This window comes from Schistocerca piceifrons, chromosome X, assembly GCF_021461385.2.
Source record: "Schistocerca piceifrons isolate TAMUIC-IGC-003096 chromosome X, iqSchPice1.1, whole genome shotgun sequence".
NCBI lineage: Eukaryota > Metazoa > Arthropoda > Insecta > Orthoptera > Acrididae > Schistocerca > Schistocerca piceifrons.
The window spans coordinates 852,746,148-852,767,589 of NC_060149.1; positions in this window are offsets into that span (position 1 = coordinate 852,746,148).

Sequence of the window (21,442 nt, forward strand, 5' to 3'; positions counted from 1 at the left end):
TTAATGCCAAAGATGCTAAGTAAGGTGTTCCTCCCCAGTTCACTCACATTCTGGAGAGAATGTTTAGAATTGAAGGTCAAAACCCAAAGGGGGAGCAAAAACACTGTGAAGGAAAGGTGAAAACAGAAAGACCAAGATAAACAGAAACTTGAAGAATACTGGAAACCCAAAGGATAGCAAAGCTGATGTGAGCAAGGACACTAAGAGGAAGGAGGGGACAGAGGCAAAGGGCAAGTGGGGGGGGGGAGTGACATGGGGGGTAACATTGGGGGGGGGGGGGGCACAGGAAAGGAATGCATACGGGTGGGGGAGGGGTGGGGTGGGGGAAGGAGCAGTGACAAGGAGGGAGAGAAAGGCATAGGGAAAGGAATGCAGACTTATGGACTGAGTTTTTTCGGGTCCACAAACATTTATTTTTATCTGTTATTATTTTTATGTTGTAATTTCATGTACTGAGATGTTCCATGACCTTGGAGATTTGCTCTACAATTTGGTCCTACGGAACTTGACATGTAAATAAATACATAAAAGGAAGAAATGGCCACAAGGTCAAGGCCCCACTTATGCCACATACAGACTCACGAAAGAGCTGTGAGCCTTTTGGGGGGAGATCTGGTAGATATTACCAAAGAGGAAGTGAAAGCTGAGTAGGCCCAAGAAAGCATAGTTGACATGCAAATTACAATGAAAAGAGTGCATGGCAATCGGATCAAATCTGGCTCATTTATACTTACTTTACACAGCATGAAACTTCCAGAGCGTGTCAGGACAGGTTTTGGTAAATGCAGTAAGGCACAATGACACAAATTTGTATGTATTTTTCAGATTTGTGCAATGTCAGACTTACTCCCTAAAATTTTGGGGTGACAGTTTCAACATGTTTAAAGTGTGGTTGGCTCATCAATCTATTTTGTAAGTAATGAAGCAGCCAATTACACCTGCAAGTCTCTTTTAGTTTCCCCTCTAGTCTTAGTTGTGTTTTATTTGATAGTTTTTGAACATCTACCCATTTTTCCCATTGTTTTCCATGTCATGAGCTAGCGTGATTGAGCAGTTGATCATGGGTGATACTGGAAGAGAGAGAGAGAGTGATGTTTTTCTCTACCTAGCTTTTTGTCACTTTTATCACATTTTCTATGCTTTAACCATTTTCATTTCAATTGAAGTCATTTGGATGGTGACAACATCAAGGCTGAACATCCCTAAAATACACACACACACACACACACACACACACACACACACACACTCACACACACACACACCAGACGGACCAGCAATTCCATACTTCACCTGTGTCAACTAACGCCTTGGCGGGGCAGCCGTTGACCCAGTACTTGACGTACAGCATGCCGACAGTGTGGGATTCCACCTCCTGAGTCTTGTGCCACATCTGCCAGTGCTTCCAGAATGCACGGATGAACCCATCTGCCGGCAAGAAGATAGACAGGCAAATAAATTATTTTTACTTGTGTATTTATTTAGTCATCCAGAGATTTCAGTTACTTTCTCAGTCAGTTAATAGTCTTGGCTGGGACATAATGGTGTAAGAATTGTCTATAGCAAAGAACTGAAGTGGGGAAAGTGGAAGGATTGAGAGAGAGAGAGAGAGAGAGAGAGAGAGAGAGAGAGAGAGAAGAGAGGAGAATTGGAATGATGGATGACATAAGAAGACAAGCAACAGATTAACAGATTAAGAAAGATGCTCACAACAGCACACAAAGAGACTGCAGTTGAAACCTTGCCCAAGACAGATAGCCTACTATTACATATACAGGGTAAACCAGAGCTCCCACCAACAAACTTTCAGAGGTTGTTCAGGTTTACCTTCAAAGTATCTCTGGCAGCTTGTTACCAAGTTATTGCATTTCATCTGGTTTCTTAGCAAATTAGCTTTGTATCTGTATTGCAGTGAAAATATCATCATAACAATGCAAGTAGTGATGGTGTACTCTGAGAGTTGTATTTGGAAACAAACTTGTTTCATTCATTAACAGTATTTGCTGCTGAAAACATAATTCCTGACAACATAATGCTCATGTTACACTTCAGTCTCAAGCTCACATTCAGTGCTGCTCACCAAGTTTATTTTTCCAGCACTATTAGTCATACATGAATAGTGACACACACACACAGCAGTACACTGGATAAGTTCCGCTGAAGAGTTGACCAGTGTGCAACTTGTATACTGTTTCAATGAATGCAGAAGAGCAGTACGACAATGCTATCTTGAGATTTTTCTGCAGCAGTGGCAGCTGCATCACTGTTTTGTCTGAAAATTGCAGCATTTATCCGTGTTTCTTTGTGATGACTGCATATAATAGACTTTTTCATTGTTGTGCATGTCTTTTCATTGGACCACATGTATTATGAGTAACAAACCAAAATAGTTATACTTTCTTTGTTACTCAGTAACAAACTGCTGGAGACTGCGAGCCCATTATATCAAAATATTCTGCTGGAACCCATCAACAACCTCCAGATATTTGTCTGAGTTCTTGTACAACCTGTATAAATTATCCAAGTCTGAACATTTTGGGGCAATTGTTTTGACTGTAAGTTAATCAGTTCAGTTGATATCATTATTCTGAATGTATATTAAATTCATTGCTAACCAAAAATGTTTGTGTCAAAATTGAAGTCTAAGGGTCAACAGGGTCATCAGTTTGGTGGATCTATTGTTTGTGATTCAGAAAAAAGTAATTAGTTTTTCTTAAGTTTCTGTAGTTTGAAAGATATTGAGACATGACTTCAAGACACCACCCATTTTTATTCCCTGTCCTTTTTAAAAGCTGTTTTGATATTATTCCAGTCTCAAGTTTGCTGAACACAGTACCGAGCGAGGTGGCGCAGTGGTTAGCACACTGGACTCGCATTCGGGAGGACGACAGTTCAATCCCGTCTCCAGCCACCCCGATTTAGGTTTTCCGTGATTTCCCTAAATCGTTTCAGGCAAATGCCGGGATGGTTCCTTTGAAAGGGCACGGCCGATTTCCTTCCCAATCCTTACCTAACCAGAGCTTGCGCTCCGTCTCTAATGACCTCGTTGTCGACGGGACGTTAAACACTAACCACCACCACCACCACCACCACCACCACCTGAACACAGTGATGTTCTTAGTTTCTAGTATTTTGTATTGTAAGAGAATTACACAAAGTTACATTTTTTTAAAAAATGTGTAAATGATGGTGATTGGAAACAGAAGTTTTGGTAAACGTTATAGTCACAATATCAATTAAGTAATGCTTTGTGATTTTGTGAAACACAAAGATACGGAACATTTGGTACATGAAATAATTAGTCCTATAAAAACTCTCTGGTCATCTTTATGACATACTGTTTCACTATAATTAATGAATGTATCAATTACTTGTTATCGACACACAAACCATGTAGTTAGGACTTGCCACCAGAGGATGAGGCTATAAACAGTCAGGATCAAGAGCAGACGAGGGAGCCAGGCAGTGTACTCAGAAGAGAACAAACTGTGTCAATTATATTAGTAAAATCCTATAGCAGTATTCTTAAGTGTGTTCTGTAAGAATACTATACAAGTTATCAGGAATTGTGTTCATGAAAAAACAATACCTGATGAGTTATTAAGTACTGAATCGTCAGCATTGCTTATGTGTATGCAATGGAGCAGTTAACAACTGCAAGTTTTCAATTCACATTATATGTTGTGGGAATGAACTCTGCTATAAACAGTCAGGATCAAGAGCAGACGAGGGAGCCAGGCAGTGTACTCAGAAGAGAACAAACTGTGTCAATTATATTCTGTGGGTGAGTTGCATGCAAGCACGCTGCCCCCCCCTTGTGCCTCCTCTACTGCATGCATGCATGCGTGCGTACGCCCCCCCCCCCCCCCCCCACACACACACACACTCACTCACTCTCTTTCACTCTGCATATCCCAATTCACCACCACTGTTGACATTTATGTTTTTAGTTGTTGATCAGAAACAGATGGTGATGCTAAACATGGTAAGGAATGGAAACGTTTGCCACCTCACAGTGTGCAGCCTTACCTATGTCCCCAGAGGCCATCGCATCTTCTACCCAATAGATGTCCTGCTGGAGTGGCACTGCGGTCTCCGGGTTTTTAAGTAGCCAGTTCCGAACTGTGGCAAGGTCGTCACTGATGTTCTCACTGGTGTCATCTATGATTGCATCTTCCAGCCATCCCCGCATGCTGTCGTAGTCCTGCACTGGCCGGCCTCCCACTGGGCACATACACGGCATTATTCTCCTTCATGGACAATATATCTAGGAATGAACTAAACAAGTTCCTAGAAACTATTAGAAATAGAAATAAATATATAAAGAATACCAACAAAAGTGAGAGGTCAAGTGAGAGGCAATATGCGAATGACTAGGTGGTAGAAAAGGATGGCAGTAGTGCTGATGGTAAGGAAGACAGAGATCAAATTCAACTGTCAATCAGTTTTGACGCAAATACGTTGCTTATTAGTAATAACAATAGTGATGGCTATGTTTCTGCTGAATTGGTTAACAACTACACAATTAATTACAGCTAATTGCAGTGCAGGCAAAGCTCAAAGGTGTACCCAGGTAACCATAAGCAGCTAACAGCTAGAGAAATTACATAAAAAGTGACATTTTCATTATTGCCTTTTGTTTGCTTTCTTCGCAACTATTCACATTTTATTTACAAACACTAAATAATAAGTTTTGTTATGTAAGTCACTTTTTTTGTATTTTACCATTTGAGTTTAAGAAGAAAAATTTATGACTTGCTTTAGACACACAGGACAGCAGGTTTTATGGTGGTGTGTACACATACACTTACCAAGAAGAAAGGAAAACGATGGAACACCAAGAATGAACTACTTGGACTAAAAAGGGTTTAACAAGGGAACCGTAAGGCAGTCTCATTTTTGTATTTTTTATATTTTTTATGATATGTCAAGTTCCTAACTCAAACAATTATCTTCCATTGTAGTTCAATGCAATCCTCAATAATTCTGGAGAAAATTGACTCAAGTTTTCCAGCCATCTTTAAAATGTGGAAGTGAGGCTGGTTTATCTTTAGAGGCTGTGTGGTAGAATGCTCACCAGGCACACAGGAGTTTTAGCTTCAGTTCCAGCTGATGCAATGTTTCAAACAGCAACTACATGAAGTTTGAAATACGCAATCAGTTGTGTTTGAGACTGGTAATCGCCCGTTCAATTCTCATTTGGACATTATTATTATTATGATTATGATTATCATTAGTAATATTATTTTATCCTCCCTTCACCCATCCAGTTTGAAGACTTCCAGCATTTAAACATAAAATTCAGCTAAGATCTGCTAAGTAACATATCTACCAGATATTTTGATGAAAAACACATTTCATCTCACTTCTAATTAGATATCTTACACAAACATCCCGTTTCCATAAGCAAATACACACTAAGGTGAAAAGTCATGCAACATTTGCTAATATCATGTCAGACCTCCTTTTGCCCAGCATACTGCAGCAATCCAACGTGGCATGAACTAAAGTTGTTAGAGGTCCCCTGTAAAACATTCAGCCATGCTGCCTTTATAGCCAACTATAATGGTGAAAGTGTTACCAGCCCAGGATTTTGTGCATGAACTGACCTCTCAATTTCATCTCATAACTGTTCAATGTAATGCATGTTAGGCAATCTGTTAGCTCACACTGTCCAGAAACCAGCTGTGAAAAATTGTGCCCTGATGACACAGCATTTTGTCATCCATAAAAATTTCATCATTGTTTGAGAAACATGAAGTCCATGAATGGCTGCAAATGGTCTTTAAGTGGCAATTTCCAGTCAATGATCAGTTAGTTGGAGCAGAGGACCCAGTCCATGCCAAGTAAACACTGCCCTCAAAATTATGGAGCCACCACAAGCTCACACAGTGCCTTGTTGACAACCTGGGTCAACAGCTTTGTGGGTCTGCACGACATTCTAAACCTAGCATCAACTCTCACCAAACGAAATCAGGACTCAACTGACCAGGCCATATTCTCCAGTTGTCTAGGGTCCAACTGATAGGATCATGAGGCCAGGAGAGCACTACAGGTGATGTGGTGCTGACAGCAAAGGCACTCGTGTCCACTGTCTGCTGCCATAGCCCATTAACACCTAGCCCATTAACACCAAATTATGTCACACTGTCCTAACGTCATATGTCACACTTTGTTTTTGCAGTTATTTCATGAAGTGTTGCTTGTCCATTAACACTGACAACATTATGCAAATGCCGCTGCTCTTGGTCGTTAAGTGAAGGCCGCTACACACTGCATTGTCCGTAGTGAGAGGTAATGCCTGAAATCTGGTATTCTCAGCATGCCCTTGATACTGTGGGTATCATAATATTGAATTCCATAGTGGGGGAGCGAAGTGGTGTGTGTGTGTGGGGGGGGGGGGGGCGGAGTGGCAGACAGGGGGCGGCGGGGGAGTGGCAGACAGGGGGCGGCGGGGGAGTGGCAGACAGGGGGTGGCGGGGGAGTGGCAGACAGGGGGCGGCGGGGGAGTGGCAGACAGGGGGCGGCGGGGGAGTGGCAGACAGGGGGCGGCGGGAATGGGGGGGGGTGTCTGAAATACATCTGGTCAAGTTTCCCATTGCTCGCAGCTATTTACAGTGCCAATATAACGAGAATGTGTTCAGTTATGTTAAAAGGACACATCAGTCATTGAAATTGCTGAAATTATTGCTGCCACTCATCAGAAACACTGGTTTGTGTGGCCTCCCAACAGACATGCCTCCAATGTGGTTGCACCAACAGTACGGCTAATTTCCTTGAGGCAAATACCCAGATGGTTTCCTCACAGATGATACAGTTTTTTGTAGCCACTTCCTAGCAAATCCATTCGGTGTGTTCAGTCTGTGTTGTCAACTGGACATTAAATCCTGCCCGAGTGACTATCTGGCAGAGGGCCTCTCCCAGATGTCAGACACCTCCACACCCACATTCAGCCCCTGCTGGTGTTGCCACTACCACTGCTTGCACCACAAATCCCCCACCATCTCTCCACGAAATTTGCATGCAAACTCCAGTTGTCAGAGATATCTGCCAGCTGCTGACACCTGTGCTGTAACCAAAACAATTCCAGGACACTTTTTAACCTCTCCACCAAAATTCTCAGCCTCACAGAAGTTTCAGTCCTGAGGACACCCAGCTTCACTGTATGGCTTAATGAAAATGGTATCTTCTTGGGTAAAATATTCCAGAGATAGCTGCCTCCCCCCCCTCCCCCCCCCCCCCCTTTCCCACTGCAGACGAACACCTTCAGAAAAGACTTCCTCAAATTTAAACTTATACGAGTCTTCATTTTGTAATCTTCCTTACTTCAATCATTGACAATTATTTTGCTGCCCAAGTAGCAAAACTCTGTTACTACTTTTAGTGTCTTCTTTGCTAATGTAATACCATGGGCATCGCCTTGTTTAGCTTTTGATATTATTCATCTTATAATCTCCCTTCAAGACACTATCCATTCCAATCAACTGCACTTCTACATTGTTTGCCCTCTGATACAACTAAAATCTCACAGACAAACTTTGTTTTTTACTAGTTCTTCCTAAACTTTCATACCCTTTCCCAATTTCTCTTTGGATTCCATTACTGCTCATTTAATGTATAGATTGAATAATATCAGGGTTACTCTCACATCCTCCGCATAAAATTCAGATCTGCAGTCAGTGACTACTCAGAACAGTAATATCGGAAAAAATAAAATTGGCATTCCACAGGCCAGAGCATAGGGTGCTAAATCCCTTAATGGAGTGGATAACTCAGGGAATTTAGAAAGACAGGTGGATAAACTGAAGTGGAATATAGTGCAAATTATTTAAGTGCAGTAATAGGAAGCAAAGGACTACTGGTCAGGTCAGTAAAGGTTATGAACATGGTATCAATTAGGAGTTATGCACGAGTATGACTCATGATGAACTGAAAAATTAGCACTGCGGGTAAGCAATTATATAAAAATCATAGTGAATGCACAATCAGAGCTGAAAATTACTCAGATATTTGAAAGAGCTGAAAATTTCATTGTTAATGGGAACTGGAATTTGATAGTATGAAAAGGAAAAAGCATAGGAAAATATGGACTGGGGGAAATAACATTATATACATTGAAGAGACCTGGAGACACTACTGGATTTGAGATAGATATATGAAGGCTGTTCAATAAAGGATTACCAAATGGTTTCACAGTTATAATTTTTTGTGCTAGAGTTTAATCTCGCCATATTCTGTTAGCTTCATGTGAAACAAACACACTATACTTTCACTGTTTCAAGCTAAGAAATTCAGAATCGCCTACTGTAACAATGGAGGTCACAAATGATGAACTACTGTATATGTGGCACAATGCTTTGAATTTCTTCTTTCATCTCAGAATATCTTTACTTGAGGTCTTTTCAGTGGTACAGGAGGCCTATGGAGAGTGTGCTCTTTCCCATAGTAGAGCTCAAATATAATTAAATCGTTTGAAGAGATTAGACTATTTTTAAAGGAAGGTGGTACCAGTGCCCTTGCTACTGCCTTAAGGAAGAAAACACTGCTGGTGTCATTGTGAGGGAGAACCAACCAATAACCTTACAAACACTTTCCAAAACAGTGAAAATTTCATTGTGTCCACCTACAAGTTGGAGACAGGAGAATGTGGGTGCAGTGGGGTTCAATGACTGTCAATTCCCTAAAAAAAAGGTTTACACATGCAGGTCTGCATGTAGTTCAAGTTGATGTTAGATGTAGATTAGAAGTTTCTTTCAATGTCGATCATTGGTAGTGAAACTTGGCTACATAATTTTGATCCTGAGAGCACACAGCAAGGCTCAGTGTGGAAATCTACTCCATCACAAATCCCAGAAGTGGTTGCTTCTGCTGGGAAATTTACATTCATTTCAGTTTTTATATTCATGTAATGGTTTATCAGCACATTGTAACGGCATGCACATAAATAAATGGATAATACTACAGAGATGTCCTGAAAACTTTAAGAGTCCATATTAGGCACAAAAGACCACTTATCCATGAAACTGGCTGGATCCCAAACCACTTAAATGCACATCCACTTATTTCAAATTACGTTACTGAATATCTTGCAAAAATCAGTGGAAATTGTATTCCCTCACCCTACCTATGGTCCAGATTTATCCCTGGATGACTTCTTTCCTATTTTATAACCTGAAAATGCACCTTCATGGGAAGCTTTTTCCATCAGCAGGCTCTGGAGGCAATTCTGAAGGACCTTTCAAAAAATGGATTTCAGCACATCTTTGCAGACTGGCAGAAATGCTTGCACAAGTGACTTGCTTCCACAGGAGACTACTTTGAGGAGAATGCCAAATTTATGTAGGCGAGTTGTCATAAACAGCTATGATTGTTATTTACTGAACAGCCCTCATATATCGACATGACAAGAGCTGGACTCTGACCATATTTATTGATCATGAAATGCAGATTAAAAATAAAGAAATGCATAAATGTGAGAAACTAAAGAGATGGAACCTGGGAAAATTACAAGAATAAAGAGTTCTTGAGAATTAATGCAACAGCTGGCTGAAATAGGTGAAAGTAATACAACAGAATCTGGATGGATAGCTCTGAGAGATTAAATTGTGAAGGTAGCAGAATGTCAAATAGAAAAAAAGAAAAAACCAAATAGAAATCTTTGGATATATGATACTAGAGTTAATTGATGAGACAAGGAAACAAAAAATTCAGAAAATGGAGCAAGCTAAAGGGAATACAGATGACTAAAAAATGAGGTCAAAGGAAAGTGCAAAAGGCTACAGGACAACTGCAAGACTGTATAAGCTGGCTTGAATAGAGGAACGATAGTTGCCACCTATTTGAAAATTAAAAACACCTCTGTGAAAAGAGAAGCACATGTACAAATATGAAGAGCTCAGATGGCAAGCTAGTATTAAGTGCAGAAGGAAATTTGAAAGGTGGAAGATATATGTAGAACATCTTCATGAGAGCATAGTACAGAAACAGAAGAAGTAGTAGAAAACAAGGTGAGATGGGAGGTACGGAACTGTGGGAAGAATTTGGCAGAGCACTGAAAGACCTGTGTAGAAACAAGACCCCTGTAATAGATGACATTCCCTGAGATTTACTGAGGTCCTAGGGACGGCCAGCCACAGCAAAATTATTGCACCTAGTGCATAAAATATTACGAGTGTGAAAATATCCTCTGATTTCAAGAGGAAATTAATAATTTCTACTGCAAAGAAAGTAGGTGCCAACTGGTGTGATTATTACCAAACTATCTGTTTAATAAGTAATGTTGAGAAAGTACCCATATAAATTTTTCACAGAATAATGGAAGAATTGCTAGAAGCCATCCTTGAGGTAGCTCAGTGTGGGTTGCAGTAAAATCTGAGAATGTGCAAAGCAACAATGCCCTGACAATTTATGTTGTAAGGTAAACTGAACAAGGGCAAACCAACATTTACACTATTTGTAGTTTAAGAGAAAATTTTTTGTTAAGGTCGACTGGAAACGACTCTTTAAAATTTCTGAAAGTGTCAAGGATACAATACAGGGAGTGGAAAGTTATCTACAGCTCATAAATAAACAAAACTGCTGGTTATAAGGGTAAAAGGCCATGAAAGGGAAGCACTGGTTGAGAAGGAAGGGAGAGTCACCCTGACATTATTCAATCTGTACATTAAACAAGCAGTGATGGAACCCAAAGAGAAATTGGGAAAGGGTATGAAAGTTCAGGAAGAAGTAGTAAAAAATGAAGTTATGACATTGTAGTTCTGCAGATGGCATACACCTTAAAAGTGCAGTTGATTAGAATGGACAATATCTTAAAGAGAGGTTATAAGATGAACATTATCAATACTTAAACAAAGCGATGCTTCTGGGATTAGATTAAGAACTGAGACACTAGAAGTATAGTCTGTTCATCATAAGAATAAAACTGATGTAAACAAACACAAACACTATGATTGGTCAGATGCCGTAGCATACATACACTGGTGTTGTTACACTCTTGCAAGTAGGTCCTACTTATGTTACTAAGCAACATTAAATGAAACTATAAGATATTCTAATGTATTAACAGCCCTCAGAATTTGTCTTAAACATGCATTAGCTAAGTAATTTTTATTTCAAAAATTGTGTACAGTCACAGTCTCTGTGCTGTTTTGCTCTCATTGTTGTGCTGTTAATATGCAGTATGAAAATGACTGAGGCTGCTTCCTGCCCTGTAATGAAACATGCATACAGAATGGGGTTAAAAAGAGGTGAGAAGTAGGCTGCTCTTAATGTTTTTTCATAAATTTACAGGAAAAAAAACATCTCTGAAGTTTTCCGAGGGACTATATTTGATACAGTTGAAACAAAATTACTTCCTGGATGTATAGTGGAATTGGTAGCATAGTAATTGATAGTATGGTTCAGTTCATGGCTCGCTAGTTCAAGTCTCACCTTGATCATCTTTTTTATATATATATTTAATTTCATATACCTACATTTTGTTACTGAAAAATTCATCACCACTTCTTATGAATAATGCATTCATTCTTGTTTATAATTACATATTGCACATGAAATTCCTGCTTTCATTTCAAATATATTAATTATCAATATTTTATGAAAGATTGTTAATGAAAGTGGCTTAAATTAAGAAAACACTGAAATTTAATTTTGTAGGACAAAAATTGAAAACCAAATACTCCTTATTTAGACTATGTTTTATATCACAGATGTAGTCTCACATGAACCACGGTGTTGGCTGTTGTAGAAACATGAAAAACAATCATTTTCACAGCATCCAGCACACCATACAAATACTGCATTTTTACATTTACCACACTACAATACAAACCCAACAGAACTAATCTGGAGCCAAGTCAAGGCATTTGTCACAAGAAATAATAAGACTGTTAAGCTGCCAGACGTATTGGAACAAATGCATTCAGCTTTTTTGCATGTCACTGCCGAATGCTGGCAAGATATGGAACAGAACATCATACAAGAAGAGCAGAAAATGCGGTGTCTGGGTGGCTTTGTGGATTCTACTGTTGATCAACTGGTTATCAACGTAGCAGATGAGAATTCCAGAACTGAGCAGATGACAGTTCCAGGACTGAAATGTATTTTTCAGATTTGGCTGAGAAAGAAGCTAAGAGAGTACCAAATGACTGACTAATTCATACCTTCTGTGGCTTCAGTATTAAAAAAAAAAAAAACAGTGAAACCTCCACAATATACTTTTGCATCACACTAGCTTGGTCAGAAGAATTACCTTGTGTTTAAGTTAGGAAGTTTCATCACCCTTGTCTGTACTTAGAAAATTATGTTCAGTGAGAATGAGAGCATTTCTTGTTTTCCATCTAGTCAAACTGCAAAGCTAGAGAAACCAATGCCGTTTAGTCTTCTGTACGCTGATAATGTAGCATTAAGGGAGGCAGGCATATCTGTAGAAGCTAATACAGTCTGATTTGCATGCACATATCATCGAGCTCAATAATGGTCATTTGTGTGGCATCTCGACTAAGGGTGCGGCAGTGCTGGCGTTTTGATGATTATAATTTCATTCTCTTAAAAAATTGAGACACATTCAAAGCTATGTTGTTTCTTTGCTCATCTCTTTTTACATCTGACCTGCAACTGCTCACATCATTTCAGGTTAGTTGGACCACTTGTCTTACCAGTGCAGGTAAAGCTATCGTCCCGCATTATCGCTCAGTATATGAGCATGTATCACAGCATAAAATGTGTTCTTATGATCTTACTTGACTGTACTGGACACAGCTTGGCTTATGCTCCACATGAAACAAAATCCAATGACACTCAAGCAAACATGGAAGAATACATGGTACAATGTTTACATCAGGTTTATTCTTATGATGAACACAGTATAGTAGCAGAGTTTTGCTATTTAGGCACCAAAATAACTTACAACGGCTGAACCAGAGAGATTATAAAATGAAGACTGGCAGCAGCGAGAAAAGTATTTATGAAAAAACGATGTTGACATCACATGCAAGTTTATATTTGAGGCAGTCTTTTCTTAAGGTGTTAGTCTGGAATGCAAGTGCACAACACGAAATTCAGACTAAAAAAGAATAGAAGCTCTTGAAATGGAATGCTATAGAATACCTTGACATTAAGATGAATAAATCAAATAATTAATGAGGAGGTAATGAAGTGAATTAGAGAAAACAAAATTTATAGTGCAACTTTCATAAAATAAAGAATCGGTCACTAGGAAAAATCCAGAGGCATCGAGGATTTGTCAACTCTATAAAGTAAAGTGTGCAGTGTAAAATTTGGGGCCAAGGGTCAACTACAGACAGTCGGCAGCTCAAAATCGATATGAGTTGCAGTCAATATGTGGAGACCGAGAGACCCACAAAGAACAGACTGGCATGGATGGCTGCATCAACCTGATCTTCAGAAGAAAGACCGAAACGAAAGCAACAAATCTGAGGAGAATATAACAAGGTACAGCTGTCTGGGTCACCTTTACTGTGATACTCCCATTTCACTTGCTCTGTATTTGGTGTCTTGTACTCTTACAATGATGAACTGGCTGTAACATCACTCATCAGTAAAATGACTTTGTCCTTGATGACATTTTTTTCTAGCAATGTATATTGTTTACTGGTTAAACCAGCTTTGACACTTGCATCTTTCTCAAAAGCCCTGCAAAACAAGAAACAACCTGCAACTACACACTTGTAAACATTAAGGGAGGCAGGCATATCTGTAGAAGCTAATACAGTCTGATTTGCATGCACATATCATCGAGCTCAATAATGGTCATTTGTGTGGCATCTCGACTAAGTTGCACATCGTGAATCTTTTATCTCGCATGTAAGCCAAATGCTCCAGGCAACTTCTTTCACTCCTTGAGGTTCTCCTTAATTACTGGGACATTATCAGCTATTAATGCTACATTATCAGCATACAGAAGACTAAACGGCATTGGTTTCTCTAGCTTTGCAGTTTGACTATCCATTGTAAAATGGAACAATAAAGATATGTGTGCCTCCATGATGGGAAAACATCTTAACATCAAAGCTCTGTGATTTCTGACCACATGCCTCAATAAATTTCTTACTGTCAAAATATGAGACAAGCGTTCCCCTCCCCCTTCCACCATACTACCCCACTGAGACTGTCAGAATTCCTAAGATTTCACTGTTCCAGTCAATTCACTCCCCTGAAAATGCCCACTTGAAATTTAGCACTTTCCACCCAATGATCTACCATTATAGCCACCTCTCTTTATCATGACTATACTGCTGTTCGGGGTAGCCACGCGGTCTGAGGCGGCTCCCCATTGGAGGTTTGAGTCCTCCCTCAGGCATGGGTGTGTGTGTTGTCCATATTGTAAGTTAGTTTAAATTAGATTAAGTAGTGTGTAAGCTTAAGGACTGATGACCTAAGCAGTTAGGTCCCATAAGATCTTACCACAAACTATCATGACTATTGATTCATGACTGCACCACATGTTTGTGTGAAACTAGGGAAAGAGAGAAGATTATTGGGAACGATCAGAAAGAGGAAATAGTCTTGACTGGGACATATACTGCATAAGAACTGTCTGTAACAAAGAACCGAAGAGGGAAAGTGGAAGGGATTAGAGGAAGAAATAGGAGGAGGATTGGATTGATGGACAACATTAGATGAGGACAAGCATGCTAACAGATGAAGAAAGATGCTCAGAACAGGGCACAGACAAACTCCACTTGAAACCTGTCGTAAGACAGATACACTATTATTACACATACATGGTGAAACGAAACTCCAAACTTTCAGAGGTTGTTCAGGGTTACCTTGTTTTGGCATAAAGGATCCACACGTTCTGGCTGCTTGCTACGAAGTTATTGAATTTTATTTGGTTTCTTTGCAAATTACCTTTCTATCTGTATTGTACTGAAAAATCAGCAGAACACTGCAAGTATGAAAGATCTACTCTGTGTATTTCATTTGGACACAAAGTTGTTCCATCCATTAACAGTACCTGCTGCTGACAACATAATGTCCATCTTACTCTTCACACTCTAGTTCATATTCAGTGCTGCTCACCTGGTTTATTTTTCCAGTACTATTAGTCATATGTGAAAAGTGACACACACACACACACACACACACACACACACACACACACACACACACACACAGACAGACAGACAGAGAGAGAGAGAGAGAGAGAGAGAGAGAGAGAGAGAGAGAGAGAGAGAGGAAGAAGAGTCAAGAATAACAATATCTTGTCCACAAATAATTAAGCTCTACACTAAATATATGGGAGGTGTTGACCACCTTAACAGCATAATGAATCAACATAAAATTGTGATGAAAAGTCGAAAATGGTGTATAAGATTGTTTTATCATCTTCTGGAAATGGGAGTAGTCAATTCCTAGCTGAAACCAAAGGGATTAAAGAACTATGAAACTCTCCGAATTTCGAATGAAAACTGTTCACTGTTTATATCGCTCTGGTCAAACTTCAGCAAAATGTGAGAGGCCAAGTAATGAACTAAAAAACAAAATACAAGATAAGAAGACAAAGGGGCCCAACAGCACATGGACCTCCACAAGATATGAGGCTAGATCAAGTAGATCACCTGCCTTCATATTTGCAAGTGAGAAAGGTGCAAAATGCCAGGATGCAAGGGTTTTTCCTGGATTCAATGTCATAAATTCACAGTTGCATTGTGTTTGCACAGACAAAAGAACTGTTTTCAAACTTTTCATGTGACATGATTATTACATGTTTGGGTACAAACCTGTTGAAACTAGATAGCATATTGTTCATATGTAAAAGTGTATAAAAACATACAATAAATGATCAGTATTCATGACATCAGTGCCCTATTTACTTATTTTAGCATTTCTCCCTCCTCATGCGAAGTATTTAATCATAATTGCAAAGTATTTAATCCTAATCAACAATTAAATTATGATATACTTGGTAACAAATGAGGTAGCAAAATAAAAGCACGTTTATTGTGGCTCATAAGGTGTTAACGCAATATGTAGCTTATCAGCTACAAAGCGATTGTCAAGAATATTGAAAAAAAATTAATTAAATTAACAAAGCACTATTTTTTCATAATTTAGGCACTATAAAATAAGCATGGTAATTTTTACAGCTTGAAATAAAAAAATCATGCATTTAAGGGTATAGACCTTTTCATTCTTGTAAAAGTCTTTTCATGAAACCAAACGTAATATCGAAAACCAACTGAATAAATTATATTTACACTGTTACTCTGTAACCATCTTCTGGAGACTATGGGACCATTATACCAAAATACTCTGACAGTACCCACGAACACCCTCTAAGCTTCTTGGAGTTCTAGTTCCTCTTGCATAATTTCTCCAACTTTAAACGTTGTGGGGCAATTGTTTTCACTTAAGTTAATTAGTTATTTGGTATGATTCTGAACATAAATTCATTGCTAACTAAAAATTAATGTGTCAAAATTGAAGCCTAAGGCCCAACAACCTCATCAGTTTAGTAGACCTATTGTTCGCAATTCAGAATATGATTTCAAGACACCACCCATTTTTATATTGTGTCATGTTCTTAAATTCTGTTTTGATCATATTGCAGTCTGAAATCTTCTGAACATGTTCATGGTCATTGTTTTCCCACAGTTTGGACTTTAAGTGATTATTCAAAGTTTAAACTTTAGTCCCAAAAAAGTCCAGTTACCTTTATAACATTGTCTTGTTACATTCATTAATAACATATCATTTTATAGTCATCAACACATAAACCACAAAATTACAACTCACCACCTGCAAGGAGGTTAGGAAAGTTGGAATCAAGAGGGAATCATACAGTCTGGCAGTATTTTTTTTCCTTTTTTGTCATCAGTCTTCTGATCCTTGACAGAACTCACCATGAATTCCTCTCCTGTGCCAAGCTCTTCACCTCTGAGCAGCACTTGTCATCTATGTCCTCAATAATTTGCTGCATTTATTGAAATCTCTGTCTCCCTCCAGAATTTTACCTCTACCGTTCCCTCTAGTACCATGGGAGTTATTCCCTGATGTCTTAACTGATAGCATTTTGGAATGATCTTTGAAGTGCAGTAACACATATACTGCATATTTTTGTATTATGAGAGTATAAATATGAATTCCACCAAATACAGCCCAGTGGCCTCCGAAGCACTGAAATCAAGGTTGCACTACGAGATGCATTTTTATCAGCCAATCATAACTCACATAATGTGATCTCGCCAGCCACTGACAGCAGATATTCAGAGCATATGACACGTGATGTAGTTAGCCAATAGCAACATCACTTAAGTAGCGTTAACACACTAACAGGGAAAGTTAATTGTTTGAATTGATATTCATACAGTACAGCTATAAGAAAAACTACGGTTCCATATATAATGTTTTATGTTTTGAAACAGATCCAAATGCTCTGTAATTTAAGAAATTCACTGCACATTCTCACAAGTAACATTAGTCCATCATGCATGAAAGGAAATTTACTTTGAAAGTAACACTTCTGATATCACCGTTCACAATATTTTTCCATGACCTATTAGAAATTTAAACAGTAGTAACTAAACACTCATCATAAGCAGTTTTTGTTACAAAGTATTGCATAATCTTCTTCAGAAGATCTTTGACACATTTTGCTGTTGGCAGATGCTTGTGTAAGCACTGTGTTTCGTTGCTGTAAACGGTGAACTTTCTTTGTGACTTAAGGTTTTATTTTGATGTTATTCTCTCGTTTATGTTTTATTGTTTCAGTATTACTCTGCAGTAACACACAAAAGTTAAATTCTCTGTTGCAGTACCAGTTCTTACAAGTGAAATTAAAAAAAAATTGCTGAAAACTAAAACAATAAAAAATTTCCAGGATTCTATAAAGTTCCCAGGATTTCCTTGATTTTTCCTCACTACTCCACAGTAGCGCACATGTGCAACCTTACCCAGGACAGAATGGTAGTGTGAGATCCACTGGTCCACGCGACGGGTCAAACGTTCATTTGCTGAACTCTCGTAGTTGGATAGTGAGACACTGCCGGTTGACTGAAGCTGGACTGGAGCTGGAGGGGCACACAACATTCACACATTAATTCTCCTTCACAAAAAATATATCTAGGAATTAAATAAATTCACATGTGTAATTGTGTGTGGAAATAAGCATATAAGGAAGGTAAAGAGGGGGGGGGGGGGGGAGAGAGAGAGAGAGAGAGAGAGAGAGAGAGAGAGAGAGAGAGAGAAAGAGAGAGAGAGAGAGGCAGTATGGGAATGATGAGGTGGTAGGAATGGACAGTAGTGGTGCTGATGGTAAGATACACACACTGTGTGACCAGTTAAGTCTCAATTAATTTAGTATTTTAATATGGCATCAATAGAGATTTAATAGAAAAATGCATACTATTACGTACAGAATTTTACATGTACTGACGTAGAAGAACGTCACACAAGCGCACGTGCACGTTCAGATATGCCATTAAAGGTAAACCAATGGAAAAAAAATACTGATTAAACCTCCATACAGTTACTGTATATATTACTTATATACATGGTAGCTCTATTGCACATAATCAAGAGCCAAGAAGAAAGAAGAACCAACAAGAAACAATATCTACATCTACATCCATACTCCACAAGCCACCTGGCGGAATGTGGCGGAGGGTACCTTGAGTACCTCTATGAGTTCTCCTTTCTATTGCAGTATCTTATTGTTCATGGAAAGAAAGATTGTCGGTATGCCGCTGAGTGGACTTTAATATCTCTGATTTTATCATCATGGTCATTTCGTGTGAGATATACATAGGAGGGAGCAATATACTGCTTGACTCTTCGGTGAAGGTAAGTTTTCGAAACTTCAGCAAAAGCCCGTACCGAGCTACTCTCTTGCGGAGTCTTCTACTGGAGTTTACCTATCATCTCCATAATGCTTTCGCTATTACTAAATGATCCTGTAACAAAGTGAGCTGCTCTCCATTGGATCTTCTCTATCTCTTCTATCAACCCCATCTGGTACGGATCCCACACTGGTGAGCAGTATTCAAGCAGTGGGCGAACAAGTGCACTGTAACCTACTTCCCTTGTTTTTGGACTGCATTTCCTTAGGATTCTTCCAATGAATCTCAGTCTGGCATCTACTTTACCAACAATTAATTTTGTATGGTCATTCCTTTTAGATCACTCCTAATGCCTACTCCCAGATAATTTATGGAATTAACTGCTTCCAGTTGTTGACCTGCTATATTGTAGCTAAATGATAAAGGATCTTTCTTTCTTTCTATGTATTCACAGCACATTACACTTGTCTACATTGAGATTGAATTGCCATTCCCTGCACCATGCATCAATTTGTTGCAGACCCTCCTGCATTTCAGTACAATTTTCCATTGTTACAACCTCTCGATATACTACAGTATCATCCGCAGAAAGCTTCAGTGAACTTTCGATGTTATCTACAAGATCATTTATATATATTGTGAATAGCAACAGTCCTACAACACTCCCCTGCGGCACACCTGAAATCACTCTTACTTCGGAAGACTATGAATGGAACACTGAGAATGACATGCTCAGATCAAGAAGAGTCTAACGAGAGGACCACACAGCAATCAGATTTTTGTAATTTTTTTTATATTTATGGTACACGACGTTCAGAACTGTAATATTAAAATTCGCAAAATAGTCCACTACAACTCTCAAAAATTCTCAAGAATGTCAACTTTGAAGTTTTCCAGTCACCTTTAATATGCTAAAGCAAGGTCTACTTTTCTCGACAGGCCATGTGCCTGTGTGGTAGAATGCTCACCTGACGCAAATTGTTAAACAGAGGTGCCTGACCTCCTAGCAATTTGTATTGTTTAAAAATAGCAATTTACAGTGTCAAAACATTTCTGATTTTGTTATCCATCTTTCTTTTCTTCAGTCTTATTTTGTACCTCCACCTCACCACCCCTCAACATACCGAATCCTCGGCGTAGGCATTATGCATTGTAGGAATGTTGCAACTTCCAATGTTTACTCTTTTACATCACTATTTTGAAGCATAAACACTTTATTTACATTAGGTCCATCTACCCGAGCATAAGGCATTAATTTAGTAACAAGTTGGCTTCATAAAGTGCTTCATATAATCACTGATGTAACATTTCACTGTCTGTTTTGCAGATAAATGTGCTGTGTTGATATGTACATTCCCCCTCTGGCCAAAATGTAATGGTTGTTTATAATCCTTTTTTATTTGTAACATTGGTACTGTAGTTTCAATGAAACTCTGTCTGTAATATGATGAACATTTTGCTTGTAATATACGTTCCCGGAAATATGCTGCCAGTCAATCAATTATTATGTACCTCATTTTCTTAGACAGAATTTAAAAATATTCATGGAACATCACCTTAACATTACAAATGCCATTTGACAAATCCATAGAGTAACTGCAAATCACCCATTTCATTGCCCAAATTAATTTAGCCTTGAAAGAACTATTCTTCGTATTTAATGACCTCATTTTGGTTTACATACCAAACTCGACAGTTTTAGTTGATCGGAACAATCTAAATTTAACTGATATGGTCCACATTTAACTTCAAAATTACACTTATGTTTTGTTGAAAATGATGGTTTAAAAACTGCCTGAAAACCTTTTGTCACATAATAGAGTAAGAGCACACACTACAAATCTCTCTTTTCAAGACCATCACTAAAAAATTTGGCGTTTTCCCCATCTTCAAAGGTTTATTTTCAAAATTGAACAGAGTACCACAGCAGCAGCTTTATATACTGCGAACCTCTATGTATCAGTCCTTCAGGGATTGGAAGGCTCATACATTTTCCCCACACTCCGAAAGTGAATGGAATGGGAAGAAAGCCAAATAAGTGGTACAATGGGCTGTACCCTCTGCTAAGCACTTGACATTGCTTTGCAGAGTATGGATGTGTATGTAAATTGGTGCACCCCAAAAAGTTAAGTGTATGAAGATGAATACTGTAACTTGGAAACAAAAGTGATTTATTTGTTTATTTATTTATTTATAACAAAATTTAAAAAGGTGGCAACATTAAAAAAGGATGACTAAAAGGAAGAAAAGTAGCTGACACCTCACCCTGCACTCTGCTAGAAAACAGCTGAAGTTACTTCTACATCTTCTGATAAGCTCTATGGTACATAGTCCATACCAAAGTATCCTCAATATTGTCACAAATTTCAACTGATTTGTACCTATCTTAGTGTAGAAACCCATCACTACTTTATGATGCCAGTTTACCACAACAAGAGAAGGTATCTGAAGTACAGAATAAAGACTTAGGTGCAAACTGTAGACACATTTACTGTTATTTATGCAGTGCCAACACAGCAGGCACAATATGCTGCCTCTGACATCAGTACAGTAGAGTGTCGATTATCCGAACGTCGGTCAACCGAACGACCGCTTAACCGAACTGTGTACTTCCTTGCACCTGTTACTCTCCCACCCTACCG